This window comes from Canis aureus, chromosome 18, assembly GCF_053574225.1.
Source record: "Canis aureus isolate CA01 chromosome 18, VMU_Caureus_v.1.0, whole genome shotgun sequence".
In the NCBI taxonomy this organism is placed as follows: domain Eukaryota; kingdom Metazoa; phylum Chordata; class Mammalia; order Carnivora; family Canidae; genus Canis; species Canis aureus.
The window spans coordinates 11,514,480-11,539,558 of NC_135628.1; the positions used below are offsets into that span (position 1 = coordinate 11,514,480).

A 25,079-nucleotide genomic window follows, 5' to 3' on the forward strand; every position below is an offset into this window, starting at 1 on the left:
CACAATAAAATTGATTTGATTATTTATAATAAAGCAAATGTTTACTTATCTTTACTTTGTGCCAGTCACCCAAGTGACTAAGCCCTTTATCTCACTGATTCTACTTAATCATCATTGAATCTTTTTTTTTTAAGATTTTATTTATTTATTCATGAGAAACACAGAGAGGGGGGCAGAGACAGGCAGAGGGAGAAGCAGGCAGAGGGAGAAGCAGGCTCTATGCGCGGAGCCTGAAGTGGGACTCAATCCCGGGTCCTGGGCTGAAGGTGGCACTAAACCGCTGAGCCACTGGGGCTGCCCAATTGCCATTGAATCTTACACACCAGTTACTGTTATTTTCTCCACTTCACTAGTCGGGAAATGATGCCTAAGGGATTAATTCAAATGCCAACTGGAAAGGGTAGAGAAAGCAAGGCAGTTCGATCCAGATACTAAGCATATAACCATTAGACGACACTGCCTCACTTAATAGCCATATTCTTCTAGAACTCAGTTCTTACTATCTTTTCTTTCCCATTTATATGCTTTCTTCAATTTCTACTTAAATCTAGGAATATTAACTATTCTATACGACCAGTCCTGAGAGTGAGAAACAAATATTTGTCATCAGCTATATTTTTCCAAAAAAGGATATGTATTCATATTTTTATAACCTCTTATACCTATATTAAACATAAAAAAAACCCTCATGGATATGAAGAAAAATCAAAGAATAATAAAGTTAACCTTGAACTGACCTCTTAAGAAATTAACTATTTCTAACATAAGTAATTGTATTTACATGTAATGTTTTAAATTCATTTGGTAAATGTAATGATCAAGTCATAGTTTTACTTTGCTTGCCACATTTTTCTAAATTACAACTTACCTCCTTTTAAATTCTTCTTAATTTCTAATTCTCAAGATAAGCTTGTAAATTGAGATATGTCATGTTGTTTGGGTTCCAAAAATTAAAATGCAGCAAAAAATAAGTCTGCAGTTGCTAAGCAGAGAATTAAAATACTCTTCCGGAGGAGACAATAAGAAACTTAAAAGATCAGTTATGTCTGTAGGGGGTAAATTGTCCTTGAAAGAAATAAAGGAAGCATAAAGAGGAATTTATAATATATCTCTTGGGTTCAACAATATTAATTTGTCTTAACCATCTTTGAAGTCCTGACCACAGTGATGCTTTCCTAGGTGCATTTTAATTAGCATGATACTGTCTCAATAAGCTACCCAGAATTCAGCAGAGAACAAACCATTTTCTCAAAAGCATTTGTCATGGAATATATCACAATCTTAAATTAATAAATTAGTGCCCATATGAGAACAGAAAATCTAGTATATGAAAATCTCGGAAAATTATGTCAGTGGTAGTTCACAATACCCTCAATGATTTTCAATATATATCATATTTGTAAAAAAGAAAAGCATTAGAAGAGGTGGAGGAAGTATTTTCCCATTAGTGTGTTAACTGTTGAGATTTTATATCAATATAAGGTGTTCAACAAGCTGGGTGTTGTAAGTGTCTCTCACCCCCAAAAGTCCCATCTTTTTCATCATTTTAAGTATTGAATCATCCTCACTTGTGGATAAGCCATCTGCTAGAAGCAATAATTTTAGGAACAATGTCCCAAAACAGCTTCCCATACGTAGCTGCTGGCAGCTCTGGCATTTGGGAGCATAATCCTTTTAAATTGAAATCTGCCCTCATAGGTACAGGTTTCCAGATCCTCAAAGCATCATGAGTTCTTTATACTTGTGATGGAGGTCAAATTAGAGAAAAGGACATTTAAGCTGAAATTGCGCTGATTTTCTTTCTCAATTGTGTCATTAAATTTCAAAGTCCAAATAATCAAGAATATGCTGAAATTCTTAATAAAAACCTAACATTAATCTTTTGGAAACTGTTAACATCCATGATTCATGAGAAGCTGAATGAGCCTATATTTTCTAAATCATAGATGAGTAATCCATCTTCTCTATGTCTCTATGCTTACATTTTGTGTTTCAGCTTGATTTTCATACTTTCTCTCTTGAAAAGCACATATAAAATACTTGGTAAGTCCTTAACCCTTCATGCCTTCTCAAAAGAGCATTGTATAGAGTGGGGAAAATACTCTAGAGTGAAACATTTTGAATACTCATTCTCTTAGTAAATACTTATAGTTGTTGGAAAAGTCACTTAAGTTTTACAAAGTGAAAGAAGTGTTCTAAATGATTTATAAGATACATTAAATATTAAAGGTACTGTGATTTAATTCCTTATTTGTCCTGTCCATAATTATATTTATCTTGTCAAATGAGATAATTCAAAGATCTAAATCCAAATGATTGGTAAATCTTCACAAAGTTAACATCTGACCATTAGATTTAGATGTCTAAAATTCAATAACACTTGTGGAATATACCAAGTAGAGAAATATACTGCATCTAAATGCTTTGGGGAGAAATTTGCTAGAAGAATAAGAATACTTTGATCCAAGACTAAACTAAGTTCATTTGCTATAGATTTTTATTTATTTTTTTTAAAGATTTTATTTATTTATTCATGACAGAGAGAGAGATAGAGAGAGAGAGAGAGAGAGAGAGAGAGACAGGCAGAGGGAGAAGCAGGCTCCGTGCAGGGAGCCTGATGTGGGCCTCGATCCCAGGGCTCCAGGATCACACCCCAGGCTGAAGGCAGCGCTAAACCGCTGAGCCACCTGGGCTGCCCTGCCATAGACTTTTAAATAAAACTTCTTTAAAGGGGTTAGAGATGCATGTAATGAAACCGATTACCTATAAGCAAGGTGTGCCTATGGTCAAAAAATTCATTTATTCAAAATATTTTAATTTTTTGTTTAAAAATTAATGAAAAAATCAATTTACAAGGAAAGAATACTCAAGAATGATGAAATTTCCTTTTATCCTCTTAGTTTTTGTATATTAGCTGATTTTTTTCCTTTAATCACAACACAAATAATTTAAAAGAGACAGTTTTATATTGTTATAAAATAATTTTAATGATCATGGCTGGAGAATTCTTCTACATATATTCATTTTATGTTTTGACATCCTTACTGTAAGAGCAAGTTATACTGGTAAGTAATATGACAACTTGTATAGGAAAAAGGTTTAGAAAACCCAAAGTTACTACTTTGAATGCAATCATAAGAGAACTTTATCTAATTTTGTTTTCAAATTATGAATTGACTCTAGTCAAGGATATTTTATCACTTCTTTATTCTACAGAAATATAAAGATATTATGCATCTAATAAAACATAAATTTTTTATAATCAGAGATTTCTTAAGTGTTTATTATCTTAGAATAACTTTAAACATCCCATTTATGTATTACGCATAATTTTTTCTTTTCATGGATAACCTTTAGCCTCATAATTTGTATATATTCTATTTTCATAGGTTTTACCTTCTCTTTGTTTTTTTACTATCAATAAATTATTTACAATTAAATATCTGGAAAAACTAAACAAAAATGAAATCCTTTACATAATTTTGGCCAAGGAAATCATTTTCATCTAGCATTCCTACTTTGTCTATTATATCTGGACATTTTGAAAGTACTGGAAAGGAAAACTCTTAACCTATCTCCTCTTCCTCATTCATTTCTGATATTGGAAAGACTCACCTACTGATTTTTGGGAAAAAAAACTGAGCGCATACAATTTATCCTTTTCTCTTTCTTTTAGAGAATCTGTACTCAGGGCACAGAACATGGACACTCCTTCCTCCTCCATTTGGTCTGTGAAAGATCTTTATCTGCAAGTTGAACAGCATGCAGGATAGAGTGGGTAATTTCAATTTATACATAAAAAATTTAAAAAAAAAAACCTGTGGCCTAAGAGAGCAGATATGTTGCCTTCCATTTACATTACTTTTCTATCTAATTTCTCTGTTAATTTGGACCTCAGAAAAGAAAGATTTACAAATCAAAGATTCATTTAAAAAAAATAAGAAAAAGAAAAGAAAAACCTAGTAAAGTAAAAATCACTAAGAAGATATGAATAAGATAGACCTTGATACTGTTAAGAATGGAATTACCTTTCAGAAAGAAGTATAATTGACTAAATTTAGGCACAATTAATCAGTTACCTCAAAAAAAGTCAATTCCCTTTGAAAATAATCATTATACCATTATCATTATCATTTAGAGCACATTTCTTTGAGAATTCAAAAATGCCCTCCATATGCCTGTTAATTAAGTTATTAATCTTTACAACATATTTATGAGGTAATACTGAATGTTGGAGAAAAATTAGAAAAGACTTCAAACATTTAATAAATGGGAAAAGGATCATTTACTTAAGCTAAAAATTATTAGTTCTTACTATGTGCCTATGTACATGTTTCATATGTTATTTTATTTTCCTACTTTTTCATTTAATAACATATAACCATAAATATTATCTGAAAGAAATTTAAGAAAACTGATAATATTATTCCAAGGATACTCTGAAGCCAATAACAACTCATAATTTTTAAAGATATAGTTGAAAATAAAAAAAAAATAAAAAAAAAAAATAAAATAAATAAAAAAAAATAAAAAAAGATATAGTTGAAAATAAAAAGGCAAAGTTGATATCAACTCCTAAACAAAAAAAATTTTAAAATACTCACATGAAAATTATTGCACAATTTCTGTTCTTTATTCTGGAAACCTAGAAACAACCCAATAAAATTACATCACAATTTATACATCAATCTCTGGAGAATTTTAAAACACTAAACAAAGCTTACTTATAATATACATTAAGATACTAATAATTTTCATGTGATAGCTAGTCTCCCAATATGGTCTTCCTACTGACCACATCTCCTAGTGATCATGTCCTAGAGTAGTATTCTTCACTATAATCTGGCTTGATGACTTAGTCTTGACCAATACATCGCAGTGAGGCCTGGTCATAAGAAGACTCACAATTTCTAACTGGGTCTCTAACTCACAATTTCTAAAATTTTTGTGATGTAGCCTCTAGAATCCAACCATAATTCTGTGCAAAGCTCAGGTGACAGAGAGATTGCAGTCTATATCCAATAGAATCACTTCAGTTTATAGTACATTCTGAGATCAAAGCCAACAACCAAAAGTAGCTATGTGTGTGATGCCTCTTTGGACATACTGCTTAATTAAGCCTTTTAGGTCTCCAAACGTTATTTGATGACAACTGCATAAGAGAGCCCAAGTGCTTATTTAGCTGAACCCAGTCAAGGCACACAATCATGACAGATAATTATTTTCTTAATGTTTTTAGCAGTTAAGTTTTCACATGATTTTTTACGAAGCATAATTAAGAGGAAGAGAAATTGGTACCTAGGATGTGGTATTACACCAGAAAAAAAAAAAAAAAAAAAACCTTAAACTATATGATATTAGCCTTAGGATTGGGTGGCTAATGGAGGCCTGAAAGTATCAAGAAGATTATTTAGTGGAAGCTGCAAGGACAGTGAGAACATTTTTCTAGGACTCTGGAGGAAGGATGACCTCTATTATATAATAGTTAAAAAGTTAGTGACATTGTTGCTGATAACAAGGAAAACAGAAAATGTACTAAATAAACTGGTAAATGTGGCCAACATTTCCACTTGGTTACAAGTATCACCTGGTTTCGGATAAGGTATAGATAGAGACGAATAAGCTGAAAATAAATTGTTCCATTTTCAAGCAAATTTTAGAATTCAGGATTTCTGATTTTTTTTTAATTTATTTATTTATTTATTTTTTTTTTTTAAAGGCATTCTATTCTCAATCTCTCTAAATGGAAAAGGGTTCTCAGAATAAGAAATGTCCCGGAAATATGGTCCCTCTTAACAGCTTAGCTATAGAAATATGTATTAAGCCTTTAAAATGAGGGGATCACTGGGTGGCTCAGCGGTTTAGCACCTACCATTGGCTCAAGAAGTGATCCTGGAGTCCCAGAATCGAGTCCCACATCAGGAAACCTGCATGGAGCCTGCTTCTCCCTCTGCCTGTGTCTCTGCCATTCTCTCTCTTTCTCTCTTCTCTCGCTCTCTGTCTCAAATAAATAAATAAATAAATAAATAAATAAATAAATAAATGATAATAAATAAATAAATAAATGAAATCTTGGGAAAAAGTCTTTAAAATGATTTAAGGACCATCCCATTGGCCCTCTTAAGTAGTCATAAATGCTTCTGATATAGATATATACAAATACACACAATATGGAATATGATTCAGCCTTAAAAATAAGGAAATCTTGCTATTCGCAATAATACGGAGGACATTATACTAATAAGCAAAAACAGAAAGTGACATACTGTATGATCTTACCTATATTCGTAATCTAGAGTAGTCAAATTCATAAGAAGTAGATGTAGGATGATGGTTGCCATGGCTGGAGAGCGGGGAAAATGAATGATGTTGGTCAAAGAGTACAAAGTTTTAGTTACACAAGATGAATTATTCTAGAAATCTAAAGTACAGCATGGTAACAAGGTTAACAGTACTGTATTGTATACTTGTAATTTACTAGCAAGATATATCTTATTAAGTCTTCTCAACACACATACAAACACATACAATGGTAACTGCAGAGATAATGGATATGTCAATTAGCTTGATTGTGGTGATCATTTCACAGTGTATGCATATGTATCAAAACATCAAGTTGTATAACTTAAATATATATGATTTTTATGTCAGTTATACCTTAATAAAGCTTTTTTTTTAAAAAAAGGCTGGATGTGCTTCCTCTATAACAACCTAACAGCCTTCATTTTCCCCAGTCCCCTTGTAAAGTTGAGCCTACTAATTAGTGGTACAACCTATGAGCAAAAGCCATCTCTGTACTTGTATTGAATTAACTTTTTTTACTAAAGCAGGAAATAATGCTTCTAAGAATTTTAAAAGAATTGCTCAAACACATTCTGGCAAGGGAAGGCTCTGTATTAAAGATAGACATGTTAACCATGGCTTTTGTCTAATGAGTAAATCTATGATAGTGATAGGAAGATCATGAAGGTTTTAAGAATATAGTATTCGAGGAAACACTGGTAGCTTGCCCCAAAATGTAGAGAGATAATTAAATATGAAGTACATCCTTTGGGCCCAGAACCATTTATAGAAAAGAATCAGGCTGAGGAAACTACAAAGTCACAGATTTCTTGTAAAAAAAAGAACGGTTGATTGAGAAAGTGGAGTCAAGGGTCCAGATTGTAGAATTAAGAGCCTACATATAGAAAATAACCAGCTAAGAATCATGGAGAATAACTTCCAGGAAATAATACTGAGATATAATCAAGGAAATGAAGGAAATGGTACCATGTCTGGCTGGATTTGAGAACTGTTATGCACAAGTTATTAGCTCTGTGCTCTCATTCCTACCACTTTTTTAATAAAGATTCTTATTCTATTTATTCATGAGAGACATACAGAGAGAGAGGCAGAGACATAGGCAGAGGGAGAATCAGACTCCCCATGGGGAGCCCAATGCAGGACTTGAACCAAGCACCCTGGGATCATGCCCTGAGCCGAAGGCAGATGCTCGACCACTGAGCCACCCAGTCATCCCTCAGTCCTACCACTCTTAAATAACAATAACCTATCTCTATATCACCATTGTTTGTTGGGGTCTGAAGTTCAGATTGAGAGAATATTATTCTAGAAATAACCTACCAGCAACCATTTGCGTTAGGCTAAGTAATGTTTCTCAAAAGACGCTATGCCCTAATCCCCAGACCTCTGAATAAATACATTACGTCACATGGCAAAAGCAATTTCACAAATGAGCATAAGAATTTTGACATGGAGAAATTATCCTGATTTATCAGATTGAGCCCAAAGTAATCACAAAGGTTCTCATAAAAGGAAGGCTAGAAGTCAGAGAAAAGAGAAAACATTATGCTGCTGACTTTAGTAATGGAGCAAGGAACCCACAAGTGAAGAATGCAGGTGGTCTCTAGAAGCTGGAAATGGCAAGGAAACAAATTCTCCCTAAAGCCTTGAGGATGCATGCAGCCCTGCCAACATCTTGATTGTAGATTTCTAACCACCATAACCATACGAAAATAAATTTGTGGGGTACATGGGTGGCTCAGTCAGTTAAGCATCTACCTTTGGCTCAGGTCATGATCTCAGGGTCCTGGGATTGAGTCTCACATTAGGTTCTCTGCTCAGGAGCAAGTCTGCTTCTCCCTTTCCCTGTCCCTCTGTGATCTCTCTTGCTCTCAGTCTCTGTCAAATAAATAAATAAAATTTTCCAAAAAAAAAGGAAATTTTTATTATATTAAGTCACTAAATGTGGAGTAATTTATTACAGTAGCAATAGGAAACCAATCCTCTACTCTAAGGAATTGTATTATTACCATCTGATTATTATTTTGATGATTATATCCTTCTTGAAACTAATGCTATAATGGGATCGCTCTTTGGATATCTTTGGAGGAGGATAAGAGTATATCACAAATAGAACGGATATGACTGGGGACTTGGGGAAAACAGTGGTGCATGTTCTCCAAAGATGGCCTCCATCAACCGCAATTTCTGATATTTGTGCCTTTTTGTAGTCAATTTTTCTTGAGTCTGTCCTGGTTGTGACTCTTTTTGACCAACAAAATACAGAGGAAGTAAAACTGTGATTTTTTTTTTTTAATAAAAAGCTTTACAGCTTCTGATTGGGCCTCTTGGAATGTTCATTCCCAGGTTAATGATTTCTCTCAGAACCCAACCCATGCTGTAGGGGACTCAAGCTACATAGACAGATCATGTGTAGATACTCTGGGTAACATGCATATTTGTTATTATCCATCAAATGTAAGTCATATTAATGGGTCATCATGGATGTACAGATTAATCAAGCCTTTAATGGCCACAGTGCCAGCCACTATCTATAAGCACATGAAAGACACTAAGTGAGAACCTACCAGTTAAGCCCAGGGCACACAGAGAACTTTGATATATAATAATGAATTACTTTAGATTACCAAATTTAGGATTGGATAGGAACCAATCCTGCGGTTGATGGAGGCCATCTTTGGAGAACATGCACCATAATGTACATTACATAATATGTACATTATGTAATATATACATATTACATAACCATATGTAATCAGAACGTTTCATTGTATTATAAGACTTTAACAGGTCAATCACAATTTATAGAAGATTAAGATTCAACTTTTTCCCCCTTTATAAAGAAGCAGGGCACCAAATACTAAGTGGTTAAAGTTGTACCTAAGATAGTATAAAAATTAGAGATGACAGGAAAGAAAGCCATTCCTTCCTTATTTAATTAGTTAAAACATAAACTGATAGAAGTATACACAAAGGCATATGAGCAACCAGAGGAAGCATGCCTAATTAAAAAGAACTTCCAAAGAAATAATGCTTAAAGCAATAACATATGAATTAAACCTAGATTATGGAGAAAGCAATGGTTGTTGAGACCTACTACACAAGACAAAAGAAACAGTACACATTTGAACAGAAAATGATGAACAAGATAATAAACAAAGAAATTACAAAGAATGCAAAATAGGTATATACAATGGATTGGAAACTCCAGAATTAATAAAATACCTAAATATCCTTACTTTTGAAATGCAAACAATCAAGTTTGAATAAAAATACACAAAGAAACAATACACTATGAAACAACAAAAATAAAGAGGAAGTCTTAAAAGGCTCCAGAGAGAAAAATGGACTTCTTAATGGGTTGAGAAATACACTGATAATAGATTTCTTGACAGTCAAATGTAAGCTTAAGATAGTTGAAAAATATCTTAAAAGTGGAGAAAAAAATAACTGCAACCCTAGAATTTTATGTCAAGTCTTAAAAAAGCAAAATCAAAGTCATTTCAGACAAATAAAATCTGAAGGAGTCTATCACCAGAGTTCAATCCCACCAAAGAACTTCTAAAAGATATATTTTCAAAAGAACACTGAAACCAGAAGGAATGACTAAGATACAATAAGCAATTATGAGCAAAGATATTGGTATGCATGTACCTAAGTATAAACCAAGAAGTACATGAAATTAACAATAATTATAATAATAAACATTGTAGAATAAAAATAAGTCATGATTGAATTAACATGTTGAACAAAATGCCATGTAAAAAGAGAAGTGAAGGATAAGAATAAGAGAAAACGGAATTTGAAATAGTTCATTCAATTCAAAGGAAAGATAGAAAATAAGAAACAGAGAGCATAAAGGACAGAAATATTATCACTGAAATAAATTCTCATGTACTTACCTCCCTACTTAACAGATTAGTTGAACAGAAAAAAATAAGTAAATTCCAGTAGTCTCCTCTTATCTTTGAGGGATACATTCCAAGACCGCCACTAGATACCTAAAATTGTGAATATATATACTATATACTATGTTTTTTCCTATACATACACATCTATGATAAAGTTTAATTTGTAAATTAGGCATAGTAAGAGATTACCAATAACTGCTAATAAGATAGAACAATTAAAACGATATACTTTCTAAAGATTATGTGAATATGCTCTTCTCCCAAAATATCTTATTGTACTGTAGTTACCCTTTTTCTCCCTGTTAACGTCTACAAGATGAGATGAAGTGAAATGAAGGTTGTAGGCATTATGCTGTAGAGGCTGCTACCGACCTTCTGATGATACGTCAGAGGAATCATCTGCTTCCAAGTGAAACCACAGAAAGCAAAACTACAAATGGGTTGGGGAAAGCTATAGGTTAAAATATGTAGTTTACAGGAGATTCCAGGGCTGACAGCTGACCATCAGAACCAGGATCTGATTATAAAGATCTGCAAAGGAAATTTAATATACAGGCTCCTGTATTATAAAGGGAAAGTTAATCTGCAGGCCCCAGTCTTATATTCTGATATAATAGAATAGCAGGTCTATTCTGTCAATGTCAGGTCTTGCCAGGGAAATAGTGTGATACGGGATGGAGAAATATTGGCTGGCTGAGTTCGTGAATTATAAATCTCTAAATTTCCCAGCACTGTTTGATATCCAGCTCAACTTTCACTCTCAAAGCATTTATTCTCTGTAAACATATGACAGTTTTATTCTAAGCATATTAGATAGCTCATCCTCAGCCAAGGTTTTTACAGAAGACCCCTACAGAGACTTCTGGCCTCCCTCCATATGCATAGCTTCCTCCTCTACCCTGCCACATTTTACAGATTGCAGCTTGCCTCTACTGCCCTGGATTGCCATGTCTGTGTCCTCAGCTCAGTAGGGTGGCTGTGATCTGCTTGGGCTCCAGCCTGCTGATCCATGGTCAGGATACTGTCCTCAGGGAAAAAGCTATGGTCACTATGGGGCTCACTACATGATTTCTCCTTCCCTCATAGATTGCATTCACAGGGTGTCACTCAAAACTCTTGAAAACTGGGGGCTCGAATATTATATCAGTTTTATGGTTCTTTACATTGAAATGGCTAACCTGGTAGCAATTTACTCTGTCATTGCCAAAAACAAAAGGCATTCATACTTCTAAATGAATGTTACATATATTTTTTTAAATTCAAATTATACTGCATATTGTAGCTCAACTTAGGAGATAAAATTAAGAGTTATCACACAATAAATCTTCCTATCCAGAAAAATATTATGCATATATATATTTAATAGAAACTATAGTCACCATTTTCTGTACTTGATATGCCAGTACTTGATATATGATGTACATATATATATGTAATATATAATACATGTAATGATGCTATAATTATTTCCACTTTACAGATGAACCTAAAAGAATACACACATCTGAGATGCCTAAAAACATGGGCTTTTCAATCATGGTTTTCTTTGCATCTACCTCCACAGGTTACTAGCTATGATCTTAGGCATATTATTTTTAATTTTCCCATGCTTCAGTATTCCTTATTTGTAATATGGGTATTCTATTACCCAATTCATAGAGTTGTTGAAAAGATTAAATCATTTACATAAGTGCTTATAATAGCATCTGCCTTAAGAAAGTATCAATAAATGTTATCTATTAGTGGTATGTTAGAGATTCAAATCCCACACTATATTATGTCAAATTCTTATAATTAACCACTTGCAATTATATTTTATCTTTTACTTTGGTTCCTGGATAGATTTAATCTAATTGTTTTTGTCATTGTGAAAATAAAATCCATTTTCAAACTGGCTATTTCTTACATATATACATATGTATATGTATATATGTATATAAAATGAATGTATAGTTAGCAACCTTCCTAAATTCTTATTTCTAATAGTTTTCTTGTTGAGTTCCTTAAGTTTCCTGGGCAAGCAATTATATCATATGCAAACATTAATAATCTTCTTTCTTCCAATTCTTAGGTCTTATTTCTTGTCCTGGATATTGAAATAATTAAAACTTCAGAACACTGCTTAATAGATATGATAATTAAGAGCATATTTGTTTTGCTCCTGATTTTAATTAAGATGATTCTAATTTTTCAGCTAGTACGATGCTCATTCTTATTTTGAAATAGATATTATAATCACATCTTTATGCCTTATTTGTAAAGTGTGTGTTTGACTTTATTTAATCATACCAAAAAGGATGTTGAAATTCACCCTATTCCATACTAATTTTGAGCAATAAGATAATCATATGGATTTGATTTGTATAAAGGGAATAAAGTTTTTCAATTTTCTTATTCGATCTTCCTTACTTGCTGTTTGTATTGGCATCACAATCTGGCAAACACACAAAACACATGTTAATAATAATGATAATCACTAGGAAATAGTAAATCTTTCCATAGTTCTAGCATTCTTCCAAGTATTTTCACACTCATGTTGTTTAATTTCTACAACCCTCCCATAAATTTGAGACTATTCTATTTCCTACTTTAGAGCAGAGCAAACCAAAGCTCAAGTGGCTAAGAATCTTGCCCAAATTCACTCACCTGGCAAATAGCACAGATGGAGTTTCAGTTAATCACATGATTCTATAAATCTCATTCTGATTTTAATTTTCATTGCCCAAATAGCAGGGAGCTAAGCCATCACTCTTGGAATGGCCAGGTCTACATCTTTATGCAAATGTTTCCCAGTATATCCAAGAAGATATCTCACACATATTCTCCAACACCCCTTGCATTGTCACACCTACTATGTAATGTCTGTTCTTCCCTCTCCCCCCCCCCCATTTCTATGTCTTGTTAACAAAACCATTAAAAAAAACCTGATTTTAGTTAAGCCTAGCAGATTGGACATATGTGTGTATCTGTACTCTCCTTGCATGGGAGATATCAACACATTTTTGGAAGCTGATGGAAAAGTGGTAACTGATGGAGCAAACTAGAATAAAAGTAAAAATCTAAGTAACTGTGGTAAGTGGTAGTCAGGAGCATGTGTGCATGGTGAAGAAGGAAGTAGAATAGGAGCCAAAAGCCAGAATTACTGCAGAAAACCCCAGAAAGGCTGAATGACTATAAAACTTTTTAGAGTTTATGACCCTAGAAAAGTCCAAAAATTGACATAACTATTTTTCCTTTAGACTTCCTTCTCTTGTTTGCAAAGTGAAATAATTGTTTTTGCTCACAATCCATTTTCCTGTACTTGCTTCCTCTTGTCACATGATGTGTTCTTTCATTGGCCTTTTCCCACTGTTGTAATGACAACATAAGCACCTTATCCATCATATCTGTCTTAGGAGTTAAGGTAAATTCGTGGTTTACTTTGTTTCTACAATATTGGTTTACTTCTGCCTAGGCAAAATAGAACAAAAATCCAAATAAGTACGTTTATTTACCTAGCTTATTAGGAGATTATACTCATGAAAAAAATCTCATTGTAAAAATCTCATAGATTATTCCTTTGATTGACTTTTGTTTTTAGGCATATAATTTCCTCCTGATATTTTTGAAAAGTGACTGTGAGAAGGCCATATTCCAGTTTGAAATATTCAAATACTGTTGTCTGCTTTCCCTTCTTATTCTATCCCCAGCAACATAAACTTGTACACAGTATTCACATATGATTTTCTTATTTCTTTTCCTGAATCTGTGGTTATGTCCCTTTTCTCATAACTAATTTTGTGTTGGGGTGTTTATATTTTTGCTATGTTGGACAACCTAGAAATTTCTATTTTATTCTCTTGTGTTTGAAGAATAGCATAAGGCATTTTTAATCATTTCCACACAACTGCTAGGATGTTTCATAATACATTAATTACTGCTTTAATTTTTATTGATGTATTAATTTCTTATTATTTCCTAATGTTGAAAGTTATGACTAGTTCATTTATTTGTCTGCTGCCTTTTTTTGTAATGAATTCATTTGTTTCTACTACCTACCTTTTATTATTTCTCCTCTTACTCTGTAATCACTGCTGAACAAATCCTTATTATTATAAAGTCAAGGAAAACATGTTTCACCATCAATTTATTTTCAATCACAGAAATACAGTCCCAATACCTATCATATTACATTAGCGTTTGAAAAATTATCTCATTCACCTTGACTAAATATTTAGACACAGTATTATAATCAGTCCATTCTTTTTCTTAGCCTTAGCAATACAGATACAATGGTCACAAATAAATTGTCCTATAGACTCCAAGTATTTCCAAAAATGTCATTTATGCTAAGGCATAGCTTTGGTACTTAATGTTTGGTTCTGTGTAACTAATTTTCAGAAGACTATATAATCCATTGTACAAAACAAAAGTATATGCTTTATGTGAGATCCAGATTACAATTTTTTATTCAATATATATTATTAAAAAATAAATAAGATCTCTAATCAGAGTAATAAAAAAGAATAACATACTAAATCCATTAGAAACATGGGAGTCAAAATGACTTAGGTATATTTTGGAGTCTCTCTCATGAATCCTTTATTCACTACTACCAAATCCAACCTTAGTTCTATCATCTACCCTATGTGTTTTCTACCTGACTAACAGACCAAGGATTCTCAACTCTGGCTGCACCTTAGAATCTTCTAGATTTTTTTAATAAGGAACTTTTTTTTTTTAAGATTGTATTTATTTATTCATGATAGACACAGAGAAAGAGGCAGAGACATAGGCATGAGGGAGAAGCACTCTCCCTGTGGGGAGCCCAGTGTGGACTCGATCCCAGGACCCTGGGATCACGACCTGAGCCAAAGGCAGACGTTCAACCACTTAGCCACCCAGGTGTCCCGAAAATTAATATTTAATTATTTACATGATTCTAATATACAACCAGGGTTAAGTATCATTGTTATACCTTTTAAAGTAGGGTCTTTGAGCTAGTAACTATAATCTCTACTACAAAATATATTAACCAGTATTCAAACAGAAAACTTCACATATACATACATATGTGTATATCTGTGTGCATGATGTGATATTATATGGTAACAAGAGAGGTTGAAAGAGTATTATGCTCCCAGTATTAAAGTAATGAAACAAAGTGATATTGGTGAAGTAAGAAGCCCTTAGTTAAGCAGAAAATTTCAATGAAGTTAGAATATTTCAATCAGAATTTAGCTACTAAACAAATCTGTAACAGTACATGATATTATGAAGTACACGGAAGCAGTACCTGGTAAAGTCATGTCCACAAGCAGCTTATAACTTAGATTAAGATATAAACATAACATGGAGAAAGTCATTACAAAGTCAACTTTTAAGTGAAAGATACTGAACAATGCTGAAAAATAATTCCAGATAAGTAGAAATTCAGAGTTAACTTTAGACTTGTTGAGGGACTTATGGAAGCAGCAGCAGCATTAATGAGCTTAAAGGATCATCAGGTTATAAATAGATACAGAGAAGGAGAAAGCACATTCAAAATGAGGGTGACAGTAAGATCTCTGTGTATACCAAGGAACGGCAGTCATGCCTGCTGTCATAGATTGTGTATGTTAGGGAGTCCTTAGACAAAGAGGGAACAGTGATATAAGCATAGAGGTGAAATGAAATTGAAAATCTAATTATGTCTAATATCTGTCATACTGACTTATTTTACCAGTACATTTAACCATTCTGAGCCCTGAGTTACTCAAAATATTTTACATAGGAGCAATAATATCTATAGTATGAGACTATGATTCATTTAATATACATAAAGTGAAGCAGTGCTTAATAATAATGTACTTAATGGTTTCATATATAATAACACTATTTCACACAAATACATGATAATACTTAACATGATATCAAAATAATTACAAAATTATTTTAAAAAACAGTGAAAGAGAGGTTCAGAATGAGTGATACTATGAATTTAATTATGGCTGATAAGAAATGTCTTGGAGAGGGGATTCTAGTTGACTATTTCACAGGGAGTTAAGGTATATATTCGAGCTACAGGACAATGATAGCAGGCTTCTGTAAAAGCAATACAGCAGCATCTACGGAACGAATAGAAGAAAAGAATGCAGAAAGTCAGGAAGCTATTAAAAACTCTGGTGGGAAAGGATGAGAGTTTAGATTAGGACTTTTATAAGGTCTGGGGATGAAAGTTCCTATCACTTAAAAGGATTCTTGGACTTTCCCTGCAAGCAATTTAAAAAAGAACAATATTACAGAACGAATTTTACCTGATGGTATTGGTATTGGTAAATGGTCATACATGTAGATCAATAAAACAGAGAGGCTAGAAATAGACTTTCATATATATAATCAGTTTTTTTTTTGTCAAAAGTACAAAGACAATTCAATGGACTAATGATAATATTTTCAAGAAAATATGCCACAATATTTGGACATCTACATGCAAAATCCAAATATAAAACCTAAAAGTATAAAACTTCTACAAGAAAAACCTGGAAGAGTAAAATGTTTGATCTTGGTTTGAGCAAAGAGTTCCTGTGTATAACACTGGAGACACAATCCATAAAAGCAAAAAAATGCTAAATTAGACTTTATCAAAGAAAACTTATGCCATATATATAACATTGTTTATAAAATGAAAGGAGAGTCATAGACTGGGAGAAAATACTTGATATCACATATCAGAAAATATACAAAGAGTTCTCAATGTCAGTAAGAAATCAACAACCTAATTTTAAAAATGGGCAATATTTGGCCCAGTACTTAACCAAAGAAGATATATAGATGGCACAAAAGAACATGGAAAAATTCTCAATATCATTAGCTATTAGCTAAATGTAAATTAAAAGTACAAGAGATACTGCTTCATACACACTAGAATGGTTAAATAAACAAAACACCTGCAGATACCAAGGACAGGGGAGACCATGAAGAAACTGGAACTGTCCTTCATTGTTGGTGGGAATGCAAAATGCTAGAGCCAAGTTGGAAATGGCTTGGTGATTCCTTTTAGATTTAAATATATACTCACCATGTGATCAAGTAAGCCCACTCCTTGGTATTACCCAAGAGAAATGAAAACTTCTGTTTATAGTAACTTCACTCATAATTATTAAATCTGATAATTTCATATATCCAAACAACGCAACTCTACTCAGCAATAAACAGGAACTATTGGTAAATGCAATAAGATGTATGGATCAAAATTATAAATCTACTGAATGATCCCATTTATATGACAACTTTGAAAAAGGTACAATGTTAGGACAAAAAAAAAATCAGTCGCTGTCAAGGTTTGGTACTACGAAGGTAGCAGCACGAAGAAAGTTTTTGGGTGTTAGTACCATTTTGTATTTTGATTGATGTAGTATTTATACAACTTGCTCATTTGTCTAATCTCATGGACCTATATTTGAAAAGGAGTATTTTTTACATAATGAAAATTAAAATGTGATCAAATTTCATAAAAGTTCCACTGAGCAAAATGCAAAAAGAGAAAGAAATGTCTTGTTTTTCTAAACTTGATCGTGTTTCAACATGGTATGGAGATAAGGAAAACAGAAGATCAACTTGTCTGGCATTCATCTGACTTCACTGGCATATCACTGAGATCAAATTGTACTAATGATAATCAAGCAAACATTCTCTTTCTTTCTGACAGGCTTGCAGGAAACTGTCAAACTTTCTGAACATACATCTTAAGAATTTAAAACCCATCTATAGAATTTAAAACCCCACAGTACCTTCAAACACTTTAGTACAGAGAGTGGTTGTCTCTTTTTCATCTAAACAAATAGCACCATCAATGCCCCCATCTACCCTGTTGTTCATGCCAAAGACAGGGAATCACCCATGATTCTTTCCTTTTCACTTATCTCCCTCAATAAACATACCAGTTGCCCAGGTAGGGTTTATTCTCCAAAATACATATAGAATTTTTATGCTTTGTTCCATTTTACTGGTGTCTGGGCCAAGATACTATTATCAGTCTCCTGAAAAACTGCAAGCAGCTCTTTAGCTGAACTTCTTGAATCCATTGCCACCTCTTTACAAATCTAGTGACCAAAAAACATGAACCAAATCACATAACTTCTCTGGTCCAAACACTTCACTAGCTTTCCACCACATTTATATTAAAACTAAAAAATGTTTGACCTATAATGTTCCTCATGAGGTAGCCTTGTCTCCTCTCCAACCTCACAGCACAATAAGCCCTGATCCTGCTCTGATTAGACTGTCATCAAATTGCCTTTCTTTCTGTAACTCTGCCACTTAAATATTTCTTACACCTAGAACTTTCTCTTTTGCTCTTCCTGGGTTTTTGTTTTTTTTTTTTTTTTCCTCCCTCAAACTGCTTTTCCCCCATTATCATCATGGCTAAATCCTTCTCATATTTCCTTTCAAGTATACTGTCTCACTTTCAAAGAGGCCTTCACTGACCTCAGTAGGAACACATGTAGCACAACCAAGAGTCATCACTTTAGTCCCTCCTGGCTGCTTTACAGTGATCAGAAGGATTATTTGTTTCCACTACTGTGTTTGTCCATTCTCTAAACCAGAATGTTAATACTAGGAATACAGAAACCTGGTCTGCCTTGTATAGCATAAGTGCTCTTAGCCAAGCACAATTCTTAGCTAAGAGAGGTATCGTTAACACTTAGCTAAGTGGATAAATAAATTCTGCAATCACTTATCCATCTGGACTTTTCAGACTGTGCTATCACCATTTTATTTCAAGACCCTTTTTTTTTCTTTTGCCCTGAATTAATGGTTTAAGAATTTCTATCAGACATGATCCAAATAAATTATTCATATTCCACATTATTTCATGACAGTAAAGGAATACATAATCCTTCTTCTCATGACCTACTGCCCTGTTAAGCTGCTTCCTATGTGTATGTGAAGCTTTGGGGAGTCCAAAGGCCAGACTGACAGGATAACTCCAGAGTGAAGCCTCCTTCAACACGGAACAAAGCTCTCAGATCAATGCTCTTGTAAAGACCTAATTTAAAGTTGAATATTATTGAATTAAAACCTTTAAACTATAATTGAAATGCAAAATCACAATTACTGATTTAACTGAATTCCCTCTGATTTCAATAAAAATATTCCCATTTGAGATAAAAGAGGGATGATTGTGGTAAAGGAAAGTGATACAAACAAATGTCTACATATACAGGAATGTAGATTTTTTTTTAAGATTTTGTTCATTTATTCATGAGAGACACACACACACAGAGAGAGAGGCAGAGACACAGGCAGAGGGAGAAGCAGGCTCCATGCAGGGGCCCAACATGGGACTCGATCCCAGGTCTCCAGGATCACACCGTACGCTGAAGGCAGGCACCAAACTGCTGAGCCACCCAGGGATCTCCCAGGAATGTAGATTTTTAACGTGATTTCTTGCTTTACAACAATGTGGTTTTATTGTTTCAGATCTTATTTTAAATGATCCTTGAAGTCTGTAAGTGCCACATTAAGAACTTTATGCCTTGAGTGGTTGTTACAGCAGACGTAGAAATAAATTTCTTAAGATATTCCAGAAACCCCTCCAGCTTTTACTCTATTATTGTTACTATTATACTACTTAGAATAGTTTTACTACTCAGCTGGGAGTATAAGGAAATTGAAAACAATATGCATGCCTTATTTGTTAAGCGAACTGCAATAAACCATGCTACAAATCCTGACCACTCTAGTAAATCAGATGTTAATGGGTTTTCCTATTTATTAACATTATGAAATTGCTTTAAACAGTCCTTTCAATTTGAGAAGTTGAAGGTAACTTTTGTTCCCTTTTACGATCATAGAAAAATATAATTGAAAAAAAACTTTTTTGAAATACAAAAATTGAACATTTCCAGAACAAGTAAATGGGCTTTTTAAAGATCATATTGTCCCAAATCCTTCATCAAATGCAATTATATTAACTATTTTGAAATTACTCATGTACACCTTAGAGCTAGTTTGTGAGAATGTATTGGCTAGTTCTTCAAACCAACAATGAAGTTCAAGACATTTGTTTGTTTTGTTCTGTTTTTGTTTTTTTGTTTTTTTGTTTTTTTGTTTTTGCTAGTTGTTCCTGCTTTTCGTGAAGGCCTATTTAGGCTCATGCAGAAAGAAAGCAGTGATCAATAGCATAGCTTTTATCCATCACTCCAGCCAGCTATCTAATAGAATAATTATGTTGACTAGAAGGAAATATACTGAATAAAAATTTTTCAAATAATCAGTTACACAAGGATAATTCAAAACCAATGTTCCTATACCTATTGGCCTGCAACCACATGGAGACAGCTCTAATTAGAATGTCTAATTGTTGACATTTTTTTTATTTTATTTATTTATTTATTTTAATTATTGACATTTTAAAACCTGGACATTTAAGTTGTGAAATGTCTATGACTATATATGCATATGCATGCTTTCATTAAATTGAGAAAATATCATTTAAAAAATACAGCTATTATTGTGCTCCTAAGCAATTAAGATTAAAAGAATTAAAATTTGGGGGCAGGAGTGGCTCAGTTGGTGAAGGGTCTGTGTCTTGATTTTGGATCAGGTCATGATCTCAGTGTCCTGGGATCAAGCCCTGTGTCAGACTACATGCTCAGTAGATACTCTGCTTCTCGCCTTCTCACTCTCTCTCTGTTCCTCCCCTGCATGCACCTGTGCACTCTCTCCCTCTCGTGCTCTCTCTCTTAAATCTATCTATCTATCATCTATCTATCTATCTATCTATCTATCTATCTATCTATCTATCTATCTTTGTTGATCTTAGTGCTGGTTGGAAATTCTAAGGAACCATTTTTATGAGTTTTAGACATTTAGTTTTTATACCTTATCTCCTTTGCATAATCATAGTTAATAACTTACAAAATCTAAAATTCTAACATTCCACAAGTTACAACTTTCTCTCATTTCAATTCTTTACATCGCTTACTCCATTCATTTCTTGAATCCTTCAATTCTTCCCATACACTGGTTTCTGAATTTTCCCTCTCAATCCAGTAGAGAGGGAAAATACCTTATTTGTCCATAAGGTATGGACATACCTTATTTGTCTCCATACCTTATTTGTCCCCTAACACTCTCTATATCAACGCTACTCTTCCTTCTATTTCAATTGTTCTTTTCCTCTATTTAAGATTGTCCAATTCTCCTTTCTGGCTACTCAAATCCTGACTCACTCTCACAACCATCTTTCCTCTCGGTGTCAAAACTCTGTTGGAGAGAAGGACATGACCTTCAGAATTAATGAAACTAAAGATCCATAATCTCAAAAATCAGCTAGACAGTCAAAATTGCAACCAAAGCTATGTTAATTCATTCATTTATTCATTAATTCATCGTTAACTTATCATAAGTCTTTTGGCCAATAAGTCTTTATTTAGCCATAACCATTGACTAGGCACTGGTGACAGTATAGTGAACAAATTTAAGGCCTTACTTCCAGATAAATAGCTAGCAGATAGAAATAGCAATATTAGACAAATATATAATAATTATAAGAATTGTCAAGATCCAAGAAGAAAAATTAAGTGGTGCAAGGAGCTGTTACGGTCAAATATTAGGTAAAGGATCTCTGGTAAGGTAACATGGTACAGAGATCTTAAAAAGTGTGAGAGAGAGATATATGTAGATATTGGGGAAGAATTTCCTAGCAGAGAAAACAGTAAATTCTTCTATTTGTGTAATTGCTTCCAAAAAAGTCACCAACAATCATAATTGTTAGGAGGATAGGCTCTTGAGTCCTACTTCCTGAATATGAACCCAACTGTATCACTTACAACTTCTATGCCCTAAAAGAAGTTAATTAACTTCTATCTTTATTTGTGAAATTTCACAAAGGTTTGTCCTTATCTCTGGGAAAGGAAACTAATTGTTAGGATTAAATGAGTTAATATATGTAAAGCATTTCAACAGGTCCCTGAAACATAGTAGGTACTCTATTTTAGTTCTTAATCCCTTAAGAGATCATTCATCCTTCCCAAATTTGACTTTTCTGTAGGATTTATCCCCTTCATTCACTTCCATCATAACACTGCTTCTTGGCTTTCCACTTATCTCCTTATATTACCACACAGATGTTTTCCCTTCAATTTGACAAGTTATCCCTGGGACAAATACTCTTTTAGAGGTTTTCTTTGGTTTACATGTGTATCCAAGAACCTTCCTGTCTTCAGCACTTTTTTCTATCTGCCCTCACAAGATAGGTAGTTTCATTCATTCTTGATCCCACAGTTATATGCATACTTTTTATATGTCCATGACCCTCAAATTTGCATTTGTAGCTTAGACGATTTACCCTGAATCACAGACTCCTATATCCAACTGCTAACTTGACATCACTATTTGGACCTACATCTAAAAGACATTACAAAAAAAAAAAAAGACATTACAATCTTAAAATGGCTAAAACTGATGCCCCCCAACTTCCTTAACTCTGTTCTAGACTTGAAGCCTTCCTTATGCCAGTAGATAACAACCACCATTTATTTTAGAACTAAATTCTTGGAATCATCCTTGATTCTTCTTTCTTCCCACCTCACAACCAAAACATCAACAGAGCTCTATAGCTTTACCTCCAAAAATAGGCAAAATTTAACTCAAATATCTACTGCTGTAATCACAGACCCAGACTACTGTAACAGCCTTTTATTGGCCACTTTGCCTTTGTTGTCAACTCCCTAACCTAATACAACTTCTTCATACAACAAGAAAAATAATTTCTGTAAAGCAAAAATGATATCATTCTGCTTCTCTGATTAAGGGACCTTTCAATTGTTCTCTATTGCCAGTAAAATAAAATCCAAACTTCTTGCTATGGCCTACAGTGCCTGTAAGATTTAACCAATGTCCAATCTTATGGTCTTCCCCACCTCCCATCTAATATATCCAGCCATGCCGGTTATTATTGCATCCCTTAGATATATCAAACCTCTTTTGGTCTCAAGGTCTTTTGACTTTTTGTTTCATCTACTTAGAATATTCCTTCCCTGGAGCTTAAATGGCTGTATCCTTCTCATGATATAAGTATCAAAGCAAAAAAGACAGTCATCTCCAAGCCAAGCATACACTTAGCAGAATTTTATATAGGGATGTATTTAAGGGCTTGGGCTTTGCCAACATTTCCTGAACTCAAATCTTAATTCTATTATTTACTTATGTAAAGCCACATCAAATTAAAAATAAGAAGCTTAACTTTTCTGTTGAATAAAAAGGAAAGCAACCTTTCCCTTTTCTTAGAGCATTTACTTTAGAAAACTTAAAATGGTAAGGTTTTTCTGTTTCTTAAAATCTATGTACATTTTTTTTAAAGCTAAATAAGCCTTTTGCCAGTTTTACAAGCTATGCATGCCTTTCTCAAGAACCTGGGGACCATCTCTTTGATAGACAATCATTAAGTAGGATAGTACTCTTATCTCCCAGTTTTTTTTTGGAGGGTTAGGAGCCTAATTTTGACAGGTGCCACACTCCAAGATGTAAAATTACATCCTGTCATAAAGATATGTTTGTTTTTCTTTTGGTTAAATCTAATAGGCTAAAACAGATGGTCACCTCAATTACCAGGTGAATCTAGCGTGAAGTATGTGTGACAAATGGTGGCATCAAGTATCTTACTCAAGGACCACTTTATTGTTTGTCTTGAAAACATGTATGAAATGGGTTGTATCCTCTGGGCTATATATATAAGGAGAGATTTCTTTATGTCTTTGCAATCTCTTAACAGTTTGCCTGGGATGCACATTTCTTTTTTGTTTAATGCTTATTCAATAACAAAACTGTTTCTTTATTTTTTACTTTTGTGGAGAGGTTACCTGGGTTAGGATATTTTGTTTTGAATTATTTTCTCAACACTTGCTAGCTATGAACAAGTTACTGACTTAACATTTCTGCTTCATTTTCCTTGTATCAAATTCAAGGAAAAAGGGAGTAATAAGGAGTAATAACACCTCCTAAGTTCCTTTAGGAAGACAAATTATTTAAACCATATAAGGAAGAGTATCTGGTACAATGAAAGTGTGGTTAATAATTATTAAGTGTTGTTAATATTCAACACCATAATGTAACCCTTAGTAATGCCAGAAGACTTCTCTATTCATTTTAATGTTCACCAGTTTATTATATGTCTCCTTCCTCAACAAAGCTTTGACTATTTCTCCTTCTGTTTCCAGTGCCTTCTCATAAATACCAATTAATATTTATTTACTGATTGACTAAGTAAATTTGAAGAAACAAACTAGAAGACGACAAACACTATTAAAAAGGAGCTGCTTCCTCTGCTTCCTTTTTCATAGCCTGTTAGTAAGGGGCCATAAAAATGTTTTCTAATATTTTATAAATATTTATAAAAATATTTTATATTATATATAAATATGTAAAACTATATATGAAACTTAAAAAACACATGCCTTTGTGGCCATTTATTTTTAGGGGAAAACCTTCAAATTTTAATAGCTTATGAAATTTATGTCTTTGGATCATCAATAATAGAATAACGTTCAGTATACTTGACTTTAAAAGAAAAAAGTTACATATTTCAAACAACAGTAATATTTTTAAAGTTTCAGTGCATACGAGAATGTTTCATTTATTTGGAAGATTCACTTCTATGGGAAAATAACTTATTTTAAATAAAAACAAATAAATTGAGTATTAGATATTTCATTTACATGTTTTTTCCCTCAATTACAGATATGCACATGTCTGTAAGTTTACATATATAGATGCCTATTAGTAAATGCTTTCAGTTTTAAACCCAGGAAATTTGGGTTTCTATGTACAAAACAGAATCAAATTAAAATTCTGCTCACATTGCAGTGATATAGTCTTTACAGTTTAATGAAAATGCAA

At 33.2% G+C, this 25,079-nt stretch overlaps 1 long non-coding RNA gene across 9 annotated transcripts in view; it reads right to left on the reverse strand.

Moving 5' to 3' along the window:
• Positions 1-860: 860 nt before the first annotated feature.
• The window catches only part of LOC144288567 (uncharacterized), a 191,833-nt gene continuing 167,614 nt past the window's right edge, over positions 861-25,079 (reverse strand). For 3 of the 9 annotated variants that reach the window (XR_013356524.1, XR_013356519.1, XR_013356527.1), the window contains exons 8-12: positions 10,206-10,304; positions 6,280-6,343; positions 5,873-5,997; positions 4,605-4,645; positions 2,999-3,746 (exon numbers count right to left, since the gene is read on the reverse strand). This is a non-coding gene — a long non-coding RNA (uncharacterized LOC144288567). Of the gene's footprint in view, positions 1,066-2,998; positions 3,747-4,604; positions 4,646-5,872; positions 5,998-6,279; positions 6,344-10,205; positions 10,305-25,079 lie in introns of those variants that run through there. The other 6 variants (XR_013356520.1, XR_013356522.1, XR_013356523.1 and 3 more) reach the window with 6 other exon arrangements.